Source organism: Protopterus annectens, chromosome 15.part0 (genome assembly GCF_019279795.1).
Source record: "Protopterus annectens isolate FY-2018-M chromosome 15.part0, PAN1.0, whole genome shotgun sequence".
In the NCBI taxonomy this organism is placed as follows: domain Eukaryota; kingdom Metazoa; phylum Chordata; order Ceratodontiformes; family Protopteridae; genus Protopterus; species Protopterus annectens.
In genome coordinates this window covers 692,857,678-692,877,859 of record NC_056749.1, presented here as the reverse complement: position 1 = coordinate 692,877,859, position 20,182 = coordinate 692,857,678, and the positions used below count along the sequence as shown (strand labels likewise).

Below are 20,182 nucleotides of genomic sequence, written 5' to 3'. Positions count from 1 at the left end.
GTAAGATTCTTTAGGAGCTGTCTTATAGACAATTAAAGTGTTATATAGATCTGATAATTCATTCTTAACATTGATATTATTATATAGAATTCCAGAAATCCAGTTTATAATTTTTGGTGCAGTTTTGAAGGATGAGTTATGTATTATTTTACACAGATCCTTAGTGTATGCTGTGACACTCTGAAGAACCAATAAGTCATTAAGGGATAGGCCATAGGTTGACAATATACTTTGTGTGTTCAAAGCTTGTTGGTTTTCAGTACATTGCAACCAACAAAATAGGTTATTATTTTCCCATAAACCAAAAATCTCTCTATATGTTTTGTCAGGGAAATCCCTTGTAACAGTAAATGGTATTAAAAAAATCTATGCCACAGTTTTATATCTAAATTTGTGTTAATGAATTTTCTAAACACATCAAAAATATTGTTTATTAGTGTTAGTTTAGTTAATTCTGTTGTACTATACTGTAAATTTAAACTTAAATAGTGCCATATCTTATCTTTGTTAGTTACCAAAGCATGCTTTGATAAATAATTTTCATTCATTAGTATAATGGAGTGTAACTGTTTCCAATTGGAAGAGTATCTAGGATTTATCCAATTCATCACTATTTTAATTATAGATGACTTTATATAAGTTTCAATCTCTGGGGAATTTTAACCCCCCTTGTTCCCATTTTCTGATATGATGAGAATATGCCACTCTATTTCTTTTGGGGTACCATAGGAATTTCATCAGAGTTGAAGTAATTTCTTTAAGGATTTTCTTTCCTGGTGGAAGTATAAGGGCGTGTGCTATATATAATATTTTAGGTAACAAAACCATTTTTATCAGTTGTAACCTATCATCAAATGTTCTAAACAAATTAATCCATTTGCGTATTAATGTCTTGATTAAGTCTATGGCTTTAGCATAGTTAAGCTGTAAGCTTTCCTTTATATTCTTGCCTAGGACTATTCCTAAATTGTCTAGAGGTGAAACTTGGTTTCCAATAATATGATTAACTGGAACCTGTATGTTATTTTTTTATTTAATAATAAATATTTTGATTTAGATTTGTTGAAGGAGAGTCCTGAGATTTTTTGGAAATTTGTTGTTACTATAGCCACTTCACCTAACACTTTCTTAGAGTTGGGTAAGGTAAGTAAGACATCATCAGCAAACATCATAATTTTAGAAATATATTGGTCATATATATTTATACCTCTTATCTTTGGGTTATTACATATCAAAATGGCACGTATTTCCATGGCCAGAGCAAATAGGATATATTAAAATGGCAAGTATTTCCATGGCCAGAGCAAATAGGATAGAGGACATGGGACATCCTTGTCTAGTACCTCTAGTGAGTTGGATTGCTCTGGAAGTAAAGGGACCTAATTTGACATATTCTAGATTATTTTCATAGATTTTCTTTATCATTGTTATAAAAAAGGGGAGAAATCAAATAACTGTAAGACTTTAAATAAATAACCCCAGTTTAAGGAGTCAAAGGCCTTTTGAATATCTAGACCTATTATCAATGCTTCATGGTTTCCTCTATTTAGGTAATCTATCAGAGTTAATACTCTTTTAATATTATCCTGTGTATGATTGTTATGTATGAAACCAGTTTGGTCTTCATTAATTATTTTAGATATGGTATTTTCAATCTATTGACCATAATTGACATAAATAGTTCATAATCATTATTCAACAAAGACATTGGTCTATATGAGTTGCAATGATTAGGGTGCTTATTCTCTTTTAATATAGGGGAAATTAGAGAATATCTCCAAGAAGGAGGAATATTTGTTAATGTTTGAACTTCAAGAAAGGTTTTATGTAGGAGAGAAATTATAGAAGAAGGGAACAATCTATACATTTTGATAATTAAGCCATCTATTCCAGGTGCTTTATTAGACTTACTTCCTTTATTCCCATCTATAATTTCCTTTTGAGAAATAGTTTTTTGTAGATCTAACTTAAGTTCCTTAGGAATTACTGTTATGTTGAGAACTATATTCTCTAACTTCTCACATTCATTTGTACTTATTTTATCTTTATGATGCTCTGCATAATCATAATTAAAAGCCTCCAAAATGTCCCCTATGTCTGAGACTTTTTTCATTTTCCCTTCATGAAAGACACTATCAATGTTATTAATTTTTCATTGTGTCTTAACTTTCATAGATAGGTTATGAAGATGCTTAGGAGAGATAGAATAAGAATTTAATTTCAGTTTTTCCATAGCTAAATTAGTTTTATGGGATAATATTCATTGTATTTCTTATTTGCTTCTTCTATTTTCTTCTTATTATCTATAGCAATTAAGTTTTTATTAGATTTAAGAGATAATATTTGATTTTGAAGTTGCTGTAACTCTGAGTCCCATTCTTTAATTTTATTTTTGTACCAGCTAATGGTTTTACCTTATAAATAGGCTTTAAGAGAATCCCAAACCATAATTGTGTTTGCTTCAGGTTTATAATTAATCTCTAAAAAAAAGCTGAAGTTCAGAAGTTATCCAAGATTTAAAGTCTTTAATTTTTGTGATATAGGAAGGAATCCTTGAAGTAATAACTAATTGATTGAATTCCAAGTGTATTGTTAAAACAGGGAATTATGATCTGAAAAGGGACAAGGTTGTATTGAAAAATTCAAGATTTTAGAATGAAGATCTTATGAGATATACATTTTATCTATTCTAGTTTGGGTACCATGTCTATAGTCCTGGTGTGAGAATAGTAAAGAATTTGGTCCCAAAGCATTAAAGGTATCTTTTAATTTAAACATTTCTGTCCATTTTTGTTTGGCTGAGGACAGTAGTCTAGGAGATTTCCTATTGGCAGTTTCTGTAATATCTCTGATACAATTGAAATAACCTCCTAGTATAATATTACCTTTAGAAGTAGTTGTAATAAAGTGTAAGTGTTTCTTAGCTAATCCAACTCCTGTACCTGGGAACCAGTATAAATTAACCAGGGTCCAAATTCTGTTATTAAACTTAAGTATAACTAAGGAGATGAGTCCATCATTATCTACATGTATGTAAATAATTTGGGGATTTAAGAAAGTCTTTTTCTATAGAATTGTTACTCCTCTGGTCTTATTTTTATAAGATGATTTAGCAAGTATTGTGTATTCCTTAGGGTCCCACATAAATGTGTCATTTATTTTAAAGTGTGTCTCTTGGAGAAAAACTATTTGAGCCTTGTTTAGTTTAAGATACCTTAGTTGGTTGGCTCTCTTATATGGGTTGTTTAAGCCATTAGTATTTAAGGATATCAAAGTTAAATCCATATCAGAATTATTTAAAGATAAATAATAAAGGAACTTGTATTAATAGAATCCTGTATACATAATACTCTTAGGGAGGCCACGGTGGTGCAGCGGTTAGCATTCCCGCCTCACAGCAAGAGGTTCTCCAGTTCGATTCTTGGCTGGGGTGCCTTCTGTGTGGAGTCTGCATGTCCTCCCTGTGGTCGCATGGGTTTCCTCTGAGTGCTCCGGTTTCCTCCCACATCCCAAAAACATGCTGTAGGTGGATTGGATACTCTAAATTGTCTCTAGGCATGAGTGTGTGCATGTGTGTGTGTCTGTGTGCCTTCTGTGGAAGGTTGGGCACTGGGCTGGCAACTTGACACCGTAAAACTCCACTACCAATCATGAGCGGACAGGTGATCCGCTGTGGTGACCCCTAACTGGGAAAAGCCGAAAGAAGAAGGAGAATACATAATACTCTTCCTGAATAGGCAATATAATATCAATTGTTGTATTTCTATTCATCTCAATCCAAATAACTTTCCCCATGAAAGATAAAAGTAAAACAATTGTTAGGCATTTCAAAACTAGAAAAACAGTTAAATAACAAAAAAAAATAGCATATTTCACTTTGATATAAACTTTAATACACCCTATACATAGAATGAGATACATTCCTAGTCTAGCAAACAAAACTAAATCTGCTAGGCTACCTATCCCAGCCATCAACCTTTGTTGGTTTGAGCCCATGAAAACAAAGTAAAAAAATGGAGAATGTTATAATTTAAGAGAAAAATAGTAGTGATGAACAACTAATCCGATATTAGTTCCAGTTAGGTTTTAGAGATGAGTTACATACACTATTATTAGAAACATTAAACATGTATACACTAATTATTCACTAAGGAAGCAAGAGACATATTAGGATATATATAATCTGGATTTAGTGCTTAATAGACTAAGGAAACATTAGCTTTATTAACAATCTAAATGATTACCCAAAATACCTAAGCATGTCATCTGTATTAGTTCTAATAAAAACTTCAAAATGGCAGAACAAATCAAAGAATCATTTAGCATTTGTATTTACTTACCCTTTAAATAAATTTTATCATGACAAACTCCCACTAAATAAAAACTTCACGAGAATTGGGTGTTAGCACATAGTGAGTGTGTGTCATTCCCAAAAGATGTTAACATAGATTTTTAGAAATATTCCATAAGACATATTTGTCCTTAATTTTAACTCCTAAACTTTTGGAATAGCAGCTGTTTAAATAACTGACTAAAATCAATAATAATTAACTGGCATCAGTTAAAATGACAAAAATTAGTAAAAAACATTATTTATATAAAACTTACTATGGATAACAGGTCATAAAAATGAATGACTCAAAGACAAAATTAAGATAGAGATAGCTGTAAATATCTACCATAGTAATAGGGTAATACTGAATCTCATAACTTGTTTGTTGTGTTATCACAAGTCATAGATATTACTGAGCTCTTTCCCTGTCATAACGTACTAATATATTAAAACACTTGACTTTATAATAACTGAAAACATGACATCTGAAATATAAATAATATCTAGGATACAATAAGGAAATCAACATATTAAATGCAAAGTAGTTATAGTTCAATCAAAATTATTCATACATATATTCGTTAGGATTTAGTATGGTGTTTGAGTATCCTTACAGTTATTACCATTAGTCATAAGCATTTCCCGTAAATGTATAAGCCTATACTAAACACTTGCTAACTGCATAGGAAAGTTATTTCTAAAGATCTATTTATAAAAAACTCCAGTATATTCACTAGAAATAGTGGCTATAATTAACTGTTTACAAGAAAAAATACCATTTCTGTATATATTTGATCACAAAACATAGTCACTATTATAAAAGGGAACCATGAATATGTTTGCAGACAGTGTGGCTCAATTCTTGTAAAAGAAGTCTACTATGCTATATTAACCAATCAGAGACTTGACATTCACAATTAGGCTTGCATATACACATTAGATGTAATGTAATCTGATCTGCATGCATAGAATGCATGATGTCATGAGCTAAGTAAGAAAGCTTCACTTCTTAGATTTCAAACTGACATTTTCCCGTCCAGCACACTACACAGTACAGTTTCCTGACTTCACTAACTGTGTCACAAAATCTGCTTATTTACAGTAACAAATGCAAAGTTGAACTGTCAAATACTTCCAAACAGTAAAATAACATTCAATGCCAATGAAAGAGAATCAGTACTTTAACATTAAACTCTACAGGAAACATAACTTGTAACCATTTAAAAACCTTGTGCCGTAAAACATACAAGCATATAACTGTCAGAGAGACCCAATTTATGTCAAAAGCCGGCAAACACCTTTTTGTTCACACAGGTACCAATATATATTCTGAAACAATCAAGTTATAAATATTAAAAAAACTAGTTAATATATACTAAATCATAGATATGCCCTGTTATCCCATGTATCCAAAACAGTTTTGATCAATTAATCTAAGCAATGACTATGCCTGTGTAATAGCTCAGAAGAACATTTAGCAGGGCAAAGGGCTATATATTATTTGAAATAAAGCATGTCACTTTAAGGTCATAAAAGCAAAGATAGCTTACTATTCAATTATATTATCAAATAAACCAGTAATATTATACTAATACATTAAAAGCATAAACAGGTATTCCATAAATTCTTTTGATGCCTGACTAGGAAATAAAAAAGAGAAAGGTACCCTCCTGTTGTATAAAAGTAATTTGCAAGGACATCTTGTATCCCGTGCAAGCTCTACCAATGACCATGACTTTTAACTGAGTCACTAACCACCAACACAAATTCTTCTGACTTCTTCTTGCTGTAGAATATCTCCCCCAGTTATGTGACAAGTTTAAATTCCTTATTCAATCACTAATATAAGGATCACAATGAATTCAAACATAATTGTTCTAGGAAATTTTAACATCAGCCACCTCAGTCCTCTGTTGCAAGACATAAATAATTTTCTTACAGATCAGGCCTCATGCAAATTGTAAGTAGCTCTACTACAGCCAATTTCAACACCAAAAGGCAAACACACTTCTAGATCTAGTAAAGGTACTGATCTGTATATTACCATATCATCTGCATGTAATATGATTTTTTTAGCTTAGGATGTGCTTATGTATGCATACTGGAGCATACATGCAAGTGTGTGAGTGTGTGTTTCCATGGTTGTAAATGAGTTGGTATGGACTTCTGTACTTATGTATTATTGCAACCACATTCTCAACAACTGGTTAACACGTAAGTAGAGATGCATCTGCACAGTGGTCCAGTTTCTCAATACTTTGCACTGAAACATGATCAACTGCTTGGGGGGATTTCAATAATAAAAGCTGTCACTTTGTGTATGCCTGAAACTAGGAGCCCAGACTGTCAGATTTTCTGAACAAATTAGTTAACCCGCATTGTGTTCACCTGCAGTGTGCAGCTGTAAGTGTTCTGATTCACTTTCCTTTAAATATCCTGAAAAGAGAAATATGTTTGTAAGTGCTGTACTGTTATGGTGTCAGCTGGATGTAAATGGTTTGTGGGTAGTATAGGAAGTACCACATTTAAACATGAAAGGCCAACTGATTTCTTGTTTCTCCCCTTCTAATGTCATACAGGTGCCTGGAGGCTGGACAGCACCATGGACATTGAGCATATCACTTTCCTAGTTTAAAAACACTTCATTTTGAATCATTGCTGTGTCATTCCAGTTACATACTGGTTAATGGTGAATTATTTTCTACATTTTTAGTTTCCGTGCTATCCTTCCGCTCATAACTTTGGAGCGGCACAGCTGCAGAGCTTATTCATCTGCTCCATGCAGTAAAAGACCTGCAGTGTTGTTACGGCTTGGAAAACAGTTGACAACTTCTTGTTCTGCGGTGGAATTGTTACAGTTTTAGATTTGAATATAGATTGAAAAATTTTTTTCTTTGTAGCTTGACCTTCACGGCAAATGTATTGGGTTAGGTAACATTCAAGCTGGAAAGAGAAAACACTGTCTTGAATCAATAATGACAGTGACCGCAGTAAGATTTACCCCGTAGAGGATGAAACAGGCAAGCTATTACTTTTGTCACTTTTTGTACACTTTCTACTTTAATTTCTGTTGTAAACATAACTTCCTAAAAAAGTGGATTTCCTTACCTTAAGAAAACGGTAGGTTAAAGGGCTGGCAGAAAATATGAACAGAGAGTCAGTTTGAATGTGGTTGCGATAATACGTAAGTACCTGGACTTCTTTGTAGTAGAGTGTGTGAGTGTGTGTGTGTGTGTGTGTGTGTGTGTGTGTGTGTGTGTGTGTGTGTGTGTGTGTGTGTGTGTGTGTGTGTAGAGGTGTACTAATGCTCCTAAACATATATGAGGTCTTAGAGAACTTAACTCCCACAATTAGTATTCTGTCTCTAACTACATTTTCCTACATAATGCTAAAAATGAATATTCCTCACAGACTATTTTTTTTTCTATCCAAATCACAACAAACCTTCTCAGAACTAAAGGCCAAATTGGCAGCAGAAGATTGGGTGGAATTTTTTTACTTGTGCTGATCTATTGGAAGCTGTACTAGCAAAGGTTATTTTACCTTAAAAAAAATATTTTAACCAGATTATATAAAGCCAGACCACACCCTTTGGATTAAAAAAAACTCAAAATAAATATTCAGACTCAGAGGAAAGGCCAAGAAACTCTGGAAGCAGATTCTTGCTACTTCATATCAGAAAAAAAGTTCTTAACCGTATAGTGGAACATTAATATAAACAGGTACTGTAACAAAAGAAAATAATTAATTGCAAGCAAAAATAAATCTAACTCATATGGAGCCCAAAAGTCCTCTTGCTAAACTAATCAAGGAACTCTGACTCCTGATCAAACCAACCAAAGTCAAATGTTAAGGTAAAAATAGCCACCCAGGTGAAAGATAACCACAAAGGCTTATTTTACTGTTAGAATTCTCAGAAACAATGGCTAGCACTAGCTAACAGTAAATTATACCGCATATTCAAATCCAGCAAGCATTGACAGTCTACTAGTGGATAAATTTAGCTCTATCTTCACCCCCTCAATTACCCTCCAATATTCATATGCCCCCATATACCTCTCCATCAAATATCCCAAGAATAAGTACTCTAGGCCCTATCTAAGGCAAAGAAAACTACACCTATGAGACCAGATAACATACTAAGCTGCCTGCTGGTCATACCTCTCAACTGTTCAGGTTTTCACAGAAAGTCCAGATTTTTGTCTTATACTTTTAGTCTGTTCCTCATAACATTTGTAGTTTTCTGTCAAATCACACAGGATTGAAGTCACTAAATAATGACATACCTTGAGTTTCAGACTTTATAGCCTTCAGAAAATGCATACTAACACAAATTCTGTTATTCTAACAACTTTCTAAGCTTATAAAAACAAAATATTTAAAATCCATTCCTATTTTTTGGGCCTTCATCCCCATTATTTTAGGCTTTGTCTAGATGTCTTGCCCTAAGAGGTTGTGAGGAATGCTACTAGTCATCTTGGAAAATGAAATGTCAGTCCCGCTGCAGAGGTTATTCAAAATTAGCCTTAATACAGACTTTGTGACTGATGAAAGGAGGACAGCACCAATAATTCTCTCGCACGTAGGTGGTTAACAGCACTGATATAAAGTAACTAAATAAAATGTAGGTAGTGGTGCATGCTTTAACCAAATGAACTTCTGATATATTGCAATGTTTATTAAAACATTTAATTTTGTAATATCTGAAGTTTAACATATTTTCTGGAAGGTATTTTCCAGGCAAGCTAAATTATACTGATAACAACCTTTTGAATTTGCTGCCACACAGATTTCAAGGGTTAGGACTGACAGTAGAGTTCTGGTATCCCACTGTCTTGGAAGAGTTATGGTTGACTGGATTTTGGAGCGGGTTGGTTGATAAAGATTCCTAGGTACCTATTGCCTAGACAACATATTATGAAGCAAGAAGGGCCTTCGTGGGATTCTGCATTCTACAGAGCTGAAGAATAGGGACATTTTCCAGCTGCATGACTGGGAAATCTTGTACACAAGTGGAAGGAAGGAGATGTGGTCAGAGCCATAAAGGTACAACTCATAATCATGAAATTTGCCTTTCAAATGCAAGGGAAAAAAAAAACAGTCTTTTCCTGGAGTGAGTGAAGAAAACTACTGAAAACTGGAAAGCACATAAGCAGTACTAAATTTTAATAAATTGAGTGCTTTCATAGGTATAAACAGACTTCTCCAGGCCAAGAAAAACTTGCTGCAAAACCACTGAACTTTTAAAGGCATGCATAGTCATATGATGAGTGGCAGAACATGGGGTGTGTGTAATTCCAAGACATATGCAGAGGTTGCTGAGCAGCAGGACAGGCATGGTATATGCTAATGGTCTTATAATGGTAATGAGCAATGTTATTATGATGAGCAGTTTGGTTATTCAAATTAGGCAAAACAAAATGTTGAAGTAATTAACATATAAATGCTGTGTCTCAGGGCTGTGCATACTGTTTAAATGAACTCTAATGAATGTTCATGTTCTTGCAAAGGGAATAGCTAAATAATGCTAAGGAGTTGCTAATGCATTAGTAAATGCATATTTGCAAGAAGCTCTCTTGCTACTGTAGTCCATGATGGTGAATGTTATCACCCCCAAAGGTGACATGTCATCCATCCACATTAAACATTTCATGGACTCTATGATTCTGACATCATGGACAGGTACGGTGTGGATAGGAAGAACATGCAAGACACTGCAGACATGTTTCAGCCTCATCCTCAGCCTCATAGGAATCATGCAGTATCTATCCCTGTGTATGTGTTGCTCTTCAGCAACCTAATGAACACACAGGGACTATTCAGTGGAAGTACTGGGGACACAGTGGAAGTATTTGAGGCATCTTCCTTGAGAACAATCCATCATTTCCTTGATGCCATGCTTCAGCATATGAGAGAGCATATGTGGTTCTCCCATACCCCATTGGAGAGGCCAACATCATATGGGAGTTCTATGATATAGCCCATTTCCATGAGGTAGTATAGATCTAGACAGAAATAAAGGCCCCACCTGGTGAACTAGGAAGGAGGTATGTGAATCACAAAGGGTGTCTCCATCACAAGGGTGTCTCCATCACTTGTCATATAGTCTGTAATGAACAACGCATCCTCTACTGTGTGTCTGCAGGTCACCCAGTTAGTTATCATTACCCCACATATGGCATAACTGTGATATGTACCACCATTTTACAGAGGAGAGGTTACTTGCCCCAGAGGCATCTTATTAGTGATGCAGGATATCCCCTGGAATCCTAGCTCATGACACCCATAAGAAATCCACAAAATCAAAGAGAGCAGGGGTACAACTCTGACCGGTCACAAACAAGGAACATTACTGAGCACATTTGGGATGCAGAAGGCACACTTTCACTGTCTGCATTAATGCAGAGGTGCCCTGCAGTACGATCCCACAAATGTGCAAAAATATTTTCAGTATGTGCAATGTTACACAATAGCATACTTAAGAGACAGTTACAGCAGGCTGGGCACTTATAGGAGGAGTGGTTCCAGCCCAGAAGTTAGTAGTTTATTGGTGATTTTGGGCTAATTTCAATCTCTTTCATTTCCCTGCTATAAAAAACACATTTGCATGATTTTGCACGCTGAGCAGCACTGGTTAGCTACGGTTAAATTATTCCCAGCTCCACTAAGTCTCCTCTTCAGTTTTTCCCTTGAAACTAGTCTAACTCTCAACCTAAGCACTCAGAAAGCATCCTACAGCCCAGCACTTGCTCAGACCTAATAGCAAGTACTAATATACCCTGACACTTGATTGCCCAGCAGGGCAAGGCTATTTATTCACCCCTCACCAACCAAGCAACTAAGCAGCTCACCCTACTATTCAGGCATGACCAAAGGGCAATTTCAGGTGTACTCTCCAGTCCAGCTGGTGAATCTGGGTACTCTGAGGCAATGTTACAATTGCCTCATGTACACAGACAACCCTCTCCTCCTACCACAGAACACTAACATATGCGAGAGATGCAATTATACAGCCAAACTGGAGGCTAAGCTGTCTCCACCCAAAACTGGAACAGACAGTCAAGAGGAGAAGGTTAACACTTGCACCACATCTCCAGCCACACACAGACCTACTAAACCAGCACTGGCAAAAAATACACATAAATACACAAAATAATACTCAGTGGATCTAAATAAAAACCTGCAAAAGCATCAGAGACCTCCAAAGCAGACACCCAAACAACCTGCACCTCCCATCACAAACCAGACAACACATAAAACACAAAATCAGTGTGCCGCACAATCACAGCCCTTAAGGTGAAATAACATACCTAACACACTGGTAATAGGTGACTCTGTAGTCAGACACACTGACGTCCCACTCACTAGGCTGGACAAGCAGAAGGTTACTGTTAGCTACCTGTCGGGGGGGCTAAATCTGCCACATAACACAAGCACTCAGGTCACTACAGAACAAGTACAAATATGACTCTGTCATTGTTCATATTGGTGTGAATGACCTGAGACATACCTCCCTGGACTACATGAAAAGAGACATGGAAGAGCTCTCTGATCATGTAGCCCAGGCTGGTATGACCCTGACCCTGAGTAGCATCCTGCCATCACCAAGAATGATACCTCAGTATAAAGAAAAAATGATCAATTTCAACAACTGGCTAAACGTCTGGTGTCATTCAAAGGGGATCCAGTGTCTGGCAGCCTGGGACGATATGCTCGACAAGCCACATTGCTTCACAAGAGATGGCTTGCACCTATCACCCCTAGGCTTTTGAATACTGGCCAAGGCTTTTGCTGCCCTCATACTGCCTTTTTTAGGCAAAGCTCAAAAGTCAAACCCACCTCTGTAAACAGCACAATTAACAAAAAACTGAGGGTTATGGTACTCAATGCCAGGAGTTTACATCTCAAAATGCATGCGCTCGAAGCACTCTTCTGTATGGAGAACATCGACATCTGTGCAGTAACTGAAACCTGGTTCAAGGCTCCAGAGAGCACCCCAGCACTACTGGGCTACAACTCATACCACACGTTTCGGTCACAGAACAAGAACCGAAACACAAAAGGAGGGAGTGTATCCAAATTCATCAAGGATACCTACACCTCCAGGTTAGTGGCGCAGCATGATACCTCTGAGATCATCCATGTGCAACTAACATCAGGCAAATCTGCAATGCAAATTGTGGCCTGCTACAGATCACACTCCATGACCCAGGACCACCACTCCACCTTTCTGGAGACACTGGAAAACATGAAGGTCCTACTGAACACCCTGATATTGGGCAATTTCAATTACCCTACCATTAACTGTGAAAACTACTCGAGTACAAACTCCCAGGCCCAGTGCTTCCTGGAATTTATCAACTCAAATGCCCTGGATCAGCCGGTGAACTCCCCTACCAGAGGTGAAAACATATTGGATCTGGTCATCACCAACATGGGTGACAGGTGTTTCACACAAGAGGTCAACCAGTCACTGGTTAGATCAGACCATAAACTAATCACTCTGGATGTCCACACCCCACCACCACCCCCAACTAAGGAAACCACAGTAAAAAACTTTTCTAAAGCAAACATCACCTTACTTAAGACAGAGGCGGTAAGTTTCACAGCCCCCATGCTAAAAGATAACGCTGTCCAAGATGCAGAAGCCTTTACAAATGCACTCTATGAGCACTTACACGGATGCATGGATCATGCCATCCCTAGCAAAACCAAGACTCACTCCTCTAAGAGAAGGAAACCTGTCTGGTGGATCCCTGCCATAAACAGGCTATACAATAGAAGGAGTAAACTAGTTCAGAAAAAAAGCAAATCCCAAGAAGCAAAGACATCCCTGATCAGTATCAGTAAGAAACTAAGGTCCCTCATAAAATCATCCAAGGCTAACTTCGAAAGAGAAATAGCTAAGGATTCAAAAGATAATCACAAAGCCTTCTTTAGCTTTGTTAAAAATCTAAGTGGCAACTCACAGATATGCACTGAACTAGTGCAAAATAGCACAAAATATGCTGAACCTACTGATATTGCCAACATCCTGGCAGATAGATTCAGTGCAAACTTCATCCCCCATTCACCCCCAAAAGGGCCCACAACAATACCGGAAAAGTGTAGTGTCCTGGAAATCACAAACGCACAGGTGAAAACAGCCCTTTCAAAAGCCAAAAACACAGCATCAATGGGGCCAGATGGTGTCCAAGGCTGTGCCTTGCACGAACTACAGAACGAACTAACCCCCCCACCTAAACACACTGTTCAACTTCAGCCTCTCCACAGGCTACATGCCCATAGAATGGTGCACAGCAACAGTTATTCCTCTCCACAAAGGAAGGGCCACAAATGACCCTGGTAACTATCGCCCCATAAGCCTGACTAGCCTGGTCTGAAAGGCTATGGAACACATCATCATGGAACTCATTAACAAAGACATTGGGAACCTCCAAATACTTGACCCAACCCAGTTCGGCTTTGATAAGGGCAGATAATGCCTACTAAACCTGGTTGACTTCTTCGAGACAGTCACCTAGGCCATAGACAAGGGAAAGGTGGTTCACACAGCCTACTTTGACCTCGCCAAGGCTTTCAACACCATTCCCCACTCAGGTATTACAGAAAAACTCACCAGCCTGAACATAAACCCCTACGTCATGAGATGGGTTGCCAACTGGCTCACAGACAAAACTCACATGGTAAGAATAGCAAGCTCCAGGTCCAATTCTAAATCAGTCACAAGTGGTGTCCCACAAGGCTTGATCCTGGGACCCCTACTGTTCGGCATATACTTCTCAGAAGTACAGGCAAACACAGGAGGACTATGGCTAACCAAGTTCTCTGATGACTGCAAACTGGGAGCCATAACTGACTCTGGCTGACAGGGACATCCTCCAAAAAGGCCATACTGAGATGAACACCTGGTGTCAAAATCATGGCCTCAAGCTAAATGCCAAAAAATACATCCCGTTTGGGAAAAACAAAACACCCAAGAATTGCCACATATGTGGCAGTCCCCTTAATACAGAAGAGGTAATAAGAGATCTGGGGCCCAGGTAGATAGTAATATCTCCTTTGACAATCATATTGCCAAAGTAGTCAGGAACTCCTTTTATGTGGCCCATCTAATTACTAAAGGATTCACATCTAGAAATAAAGAGGTTATAGTGCCCCTCTACTCGTCACTCATCAGACCCATCATAGAGTACAATGTACCATTTGGGATGTACCTCACAAGACACTTCCAACAGCTGGAAAGACCACAAAAGTACCTCACCAAGAGGATTACTGGCCTCAAACATATGTCCTATACGACCCGACTGAAAAAACTCCAGCTGTACACAATGGCATATCGCTTACTCAGAGATGATCTCTGCCTGACTTACAAAGCCATGTTCAACTCAGAACTGATGGACATGCTCCACCTAAATAAATCCAAGTCACTGCAAGCCACGCGCTCTAGTGAGCTAAACCTCACCACAACAATAAATAGAACATGCTGGAGGGATAGATTCCTGTCACAGAGACTCCCCATGCTTTGGAACAAAATTCCAAACTACATTAGGCAGAGCCCCTCACTAACACTCTTCAAGAGAAACCTTGACGAGTGCATGGATAACAGAAAATAAACCCCTGGGATCACTTCATTGACTCTGCTTGACAGAGGATTAGTTAATTAATCAATGGGGCAGCATAAGCTGACACACTCTGGCTAGGCTTATAAATGCCCTCAGGCAGATAGCCTAGTACCTACCTATGAACCTAGGAGTGGCAGAAGCCAGCACTCTAGGGAGTGGAGACTGAGTCAAACAAGGAGTCAGTGGAGGACCCAGCATCAGGGAATGATCACGCCTGATGAAGGCAGGTGCAATATGCTGTGGCACTGACAAAGATGCAGCAGCTTGCACAAAACTTTATCCCATAGTAAAGCAGATGCACTGCAGTAAAAGTGTTGCATACAAAACCAACACTAGGCTGTGCTTACCCATGGATAGGCTAGTCATACTGTGCATCAGATATTAGCAACCCAATAACAATGTAAAAAGGGCATGGCACAGTGATCATCATTTGTACAGGTGGGGAAGGAAGCATGTGTGGATGTCTTTCACAGGGAAATGTGCGAGCACTGAGTACAATTAAATGAAACAGTGCTTTCACTGTGGAAGGGGGTTTAATGTAAAAGGCTTTGTGAAGGGCCAGTATCACTGGAAATGTGTGTGTGTGATGCATTGTTATCTGTGGTAGCATTAATGTGCATATGCCAGGACAGAGCCTCAGCAGTAGTTGCAGTATTGTAGCTCAATGTATTGGATAGGTCCAGGGCATGTATGCTATAGGTTTGAGCATCCTGTGCATGTACTACCCTACCATGACAGCTGACCCAACCAGGAGCTGCACTGGCTGCTAGATGTTGGTATGCTGGATGATGATGAGTGATGTCTGCTATTAGGTGTTCCACTGCTGCAGCTGCCACAACCACTGAGATGACCCTTCCTGGGCATAGACTCCTCCACACAGATGTAGCCATGGAAGTGCTATTGCTGATGGAGTGTGATCTAGGACTTCCATGGCCATAACGGCTGCTATCTGTGGAGTTTGAGGTGGAATAACTTCATTGGTGGTGTGTTAGCAGGTGAGCTTGAGAAAACATGGTCCATTCCAGTATGTAACTTAGTATGTGACTCAGTCTATCAAAACAATCACATACACAAGGCATCTACTCCCATAGGTCATCTCAAATTCCTTGCAGCAGCCTTAGCAATGCCATCATGGTTGTGGTGGTACTAGCCCTTGTCTTCATGATGGCCCTGCATATATGCTGGATTACTGCCATTGACACACTATCCTCATTCATGGAGAGGGTGGTAATCATGTCTTCAGCAAGCAACAGTAACCACCTCCTGTGTATATCTACTATCCGAGGTGGCTAGTGGCAGATTCAGACAACTGTCCTCTAGGTAATACCCACTTCTCGGACTGCTAGTGCCCCCATTAGCCTATCCTTACTGTGTGGTGTGTGTCATCTGGGTGTCCACAGGAAAAGAGGATGCTTTCACAGTCTGTGAAGGGGATGCAGTGCTCACGTTCACTGTGTCCAACACACACACACACACACACACACACACACACACACACACACACACACACGTGTGCGCCACATGTGCACACGCACGCGCACACACACACACACACACACACACACACACACACACACACACACACACACACACACACACGTGCACATGCACGCACACACACACACACACACACACACACACACACACACACACACACACACACACACACACACACACACACACACACACACACACACACTACTACTACTACTACTACTACCCTGGACTGTGGTAGTCATCCCTGTTATCATCATCAGAAATTGCAGATCCTCCGACAGCAGGTAGTGGCAGTCCGAAAATGCTGGTGTTGGGTAAAGAACCACCTGTGAATACAACAAAGCATAATATTGTATATAAGTATGACCTAGCACCAGAAGTATATATGAAAGTGAGGTATATGAATAGTACCATTTTAAAAGCGAACATTTAAACTGTATATCTTGCACAGATGGCCTTGTAGGGAGAATCTCTGATGTTCCTGTGTACTACAAATCAGACAACTTTAATAAATTGGACAGTGACTGAAGGGGTCAAAGAAAATTACAGATACTCTTATACAGGAAGAGGTCTATATATCTTGGGTATCTTTTATTTTTCCTTTGTTGACTAGGTTAGTCCCACTAGGCTAGAGGCTTTCTTTATGGGAGATGCAAGGTGGTATTTAAAATACTTGGGGAAATTTGGTCAGGACTTTAGGGCACTTCCCTACCTTCTTTTTCGATAGATGACATGTTATCTTTTTTGTCAACCTGACCTATCACTAACTTAAGCAGATAGGAACTTGATTTAGCATGTCATCCAAAGGATGGCACTCTCACAAGCACAGCACCCCTCTAAGGCTACACTGCAGTGCCATCAATCCAATCACCTGGAGTGGGAATAGAACTACAGCCTACTGGTTCTCCAGCACCAAAGGCAAATGTACTACTTGTTGAATCACTGACATAGCTATGGGCATATCCAGTAGATACTCTTGCTTGCCCCTCATGCTCTTTCCAAATATATATATTACTGCACTGTGGGTTTATGTGGAAGTGCCATTGTCATTGACAGAGGCCAGAAACTCATCTGTGTATGTGAGACATAGCTTGGCCTATAGCCTAGCACCTGCTGACCTACCTTCAGCGGCAGGTAGACAGCTTTATGTTCAGCAGTATGTGTAATGTCTGTGGCCATGTAACATCATTATGTAAGTACAGTCCTGACTACCAACTGCATTAATATTCACCACCAGATCTTTCTAGACAAATTCCAGATAGGTCCATTTGGCTGAATCTAGCTTAATGAGCCATCAGCCATGGAAGTGGAGAGCCTGGGGTAGTACCTCATTTTCCAAACTGGAGAACATTGTTTTCCATGTACATTTTAGAAAACAGTCTGCAGTGTTCTTTTGCTTAGTCTGTTTTTAGGCATTGCTCTGTAGATATGGAAGACACTGCTACTAACAATTAGTTTGTAGGTGGCCTTGAAAATTTCTTACACCACCAGCTCCCCTTGCCTATATAGAATGCTGTTATTGTGTCTGACAGTCATATCTCTAGCCACACTGTTTAAGTAATGTCAGCCACAAAAGTTTATTGATCAAATGTCCACCACAGTCCAATACCTATAACACTGCAACTCACCAAGGTGACATGACTGTTTTTCTCTCAGAGTTAAAAAGATTTTTGTACATGAGATATATGAGTAAACTATATAACAGACAAATAATTTTATTGAAAATAGTAGCAGAAGACCAGCCAGAATGTGTTGAATTTTTGTCTGATTATATGTTGAAGGGTGTGTTTCCCATTATGCTTAACAGTCCTTCAACCCAAAAATTGCATTACCCTTATAGTACCCCTATTGGGTCTATATTAGATAAACAAAAAAAAAATCCCGGAACTCGAAACTGCAATTGTGGGGGGCTGTGCCCCCCACACCCCCCGCTAAATATAGATTCCAACTCCGAGATCATACTACAGTGAGGAAAAGGCAAATATTCCCATCTTCACTGTACTGCGATCTCACAATTCCGTTTTCGGGTTCCGGGATTTTCAGTCATGTTAGCGTTCAATAAGATAAACCTTTGTTTATCTAATATACCTTTTAAGAACCCTAAAACATATTGGCCAAATTATTTCTTTACATTAGGGTTTTGCCCTTTTCCCTAATTTAGTGCGATGTCTGACTTTGTATATAAGTAGTTAACATAGAGGGTGCATGGGGAGCTTGCCCCCTACAAAAAAAGACACTTTTGTGATACTGGCATTGCTTTTGAGTTTCCAGGTTTTCAGTGATGTGGGCTTGGAGTTTCAGTGATGTGCGATCTTCTGTCAGGGATATATATATATATATATATGTATATATATATATATATATATATATGTATATAAACCTTTTTTATATATATTTATAGTTGTCCTTTACTCCATACAGTTGGCTGCTTGTTGAGAGAATGAATCCCTCTAAAATGTGGTCAATTGTTCTATTCATTGAAGCTTTAAGAACTTGGATGAATGGAACATTGAGTGCATACAGGTAAGGTAAGTATGGGTTTGGAAGACAAATGCTGAAACTTCCAGATATTTTGGAAGTTTTGCAATTAGGATGTGGAAATGTTTGTGCATTGTCACTGTGCAGGGTCATTGTTCAGTGGGAATTATAGTTTTGCCCTTTCTCCGCGTTAGTGCAATCTCAAAGTTTGTATATATAATTAGTAGGCGGTTTAGAGGTCAAGTGTGGGTTAAATTAAAGGACAGATTTAGTGTTGTGCATGTGTGTTGGTGCATTCACATGCATATTAGTTGACTTGTGTAGTGGTAGAGTTATGAAAATGTTTTTCTAAAGTAAGGTAAAGGGTTAGGGTTTGGGGCAGGGGGAGGGTTAGAGTTAGTAGGCATTAGTAAGGTATTACAGAGGGACAAAGCCTCCTTATCTCCTTACTAATACCTGCCGATTCCAGTTTCAATCCTATCACTAACCCTAGCTCTGCACCTCACCATAGAAAAACCCTTTCTGTAACACAACCATTAGTCAGATTATGTCTGAATGTTTGGTGGAGTTTGGGTGATCAGATAAAAAAGAAAACTGTTTCCTTTTGCAATTTTTTTTTTGAATTTTGTGATCTTTTTCTTTATGTTATTTTCAAACTGCTGACATCATTCTCTTTTGAGTGTAGATGTTTATGCATTTTGATAAAAATCAGAAAATATTAGTATTATGTATATATATGTATATTTCTGCATGTGTATATATATATATATATATATATATATATATATATATATATATATATATATATATGCAAATGAAAAAAAAAAGCTATCTCTAAATTGAACGAATAGCACATAAAACAAAAATAATATTTTTTTGTAGGGAGCAAGCCCACCTACCTATCCATGTGGGTGACTGCTTCCCCACACCACCTGCTGATTTTATATACCAACTCTAAGATCACACAGCAGTAGGGTAAGGGCAAATTCCATAACCCGCTGCAACATGATCTCACACAGAAAGCAGTCAGCAGTCTGAAAAAAGGAAACAGTCCACGTCATTGAGCACTCACTCTTTTAAAAGTTGAAAAAGAGCATTTAACTGTACCTGTATATATATATATATATATATATATATATATATATATATATATATATATATATATATATATATTACTTTCTAATGTTGAAAGACTACAATTGCGAATTTTACAATATCGAGATGAAAATGTCAAAAATGCTGTTTACTG

At 38.1% G+C, this 20,182-nt stretch overlaps 1 long non-coding RNA gene across 1 annotated transcript in view; it reads left to right on the top strand.

Annotated features, from left to right (window-relative positions):
• LOC122789661 overlaps nt 1–20,182 on the top strand; it is a 367,127-nt gene that overhangs the window by 346,288 nt on the left and 657 nt on the right. The gene's annotated exons all lie outside the window — the stretch shown is intronic.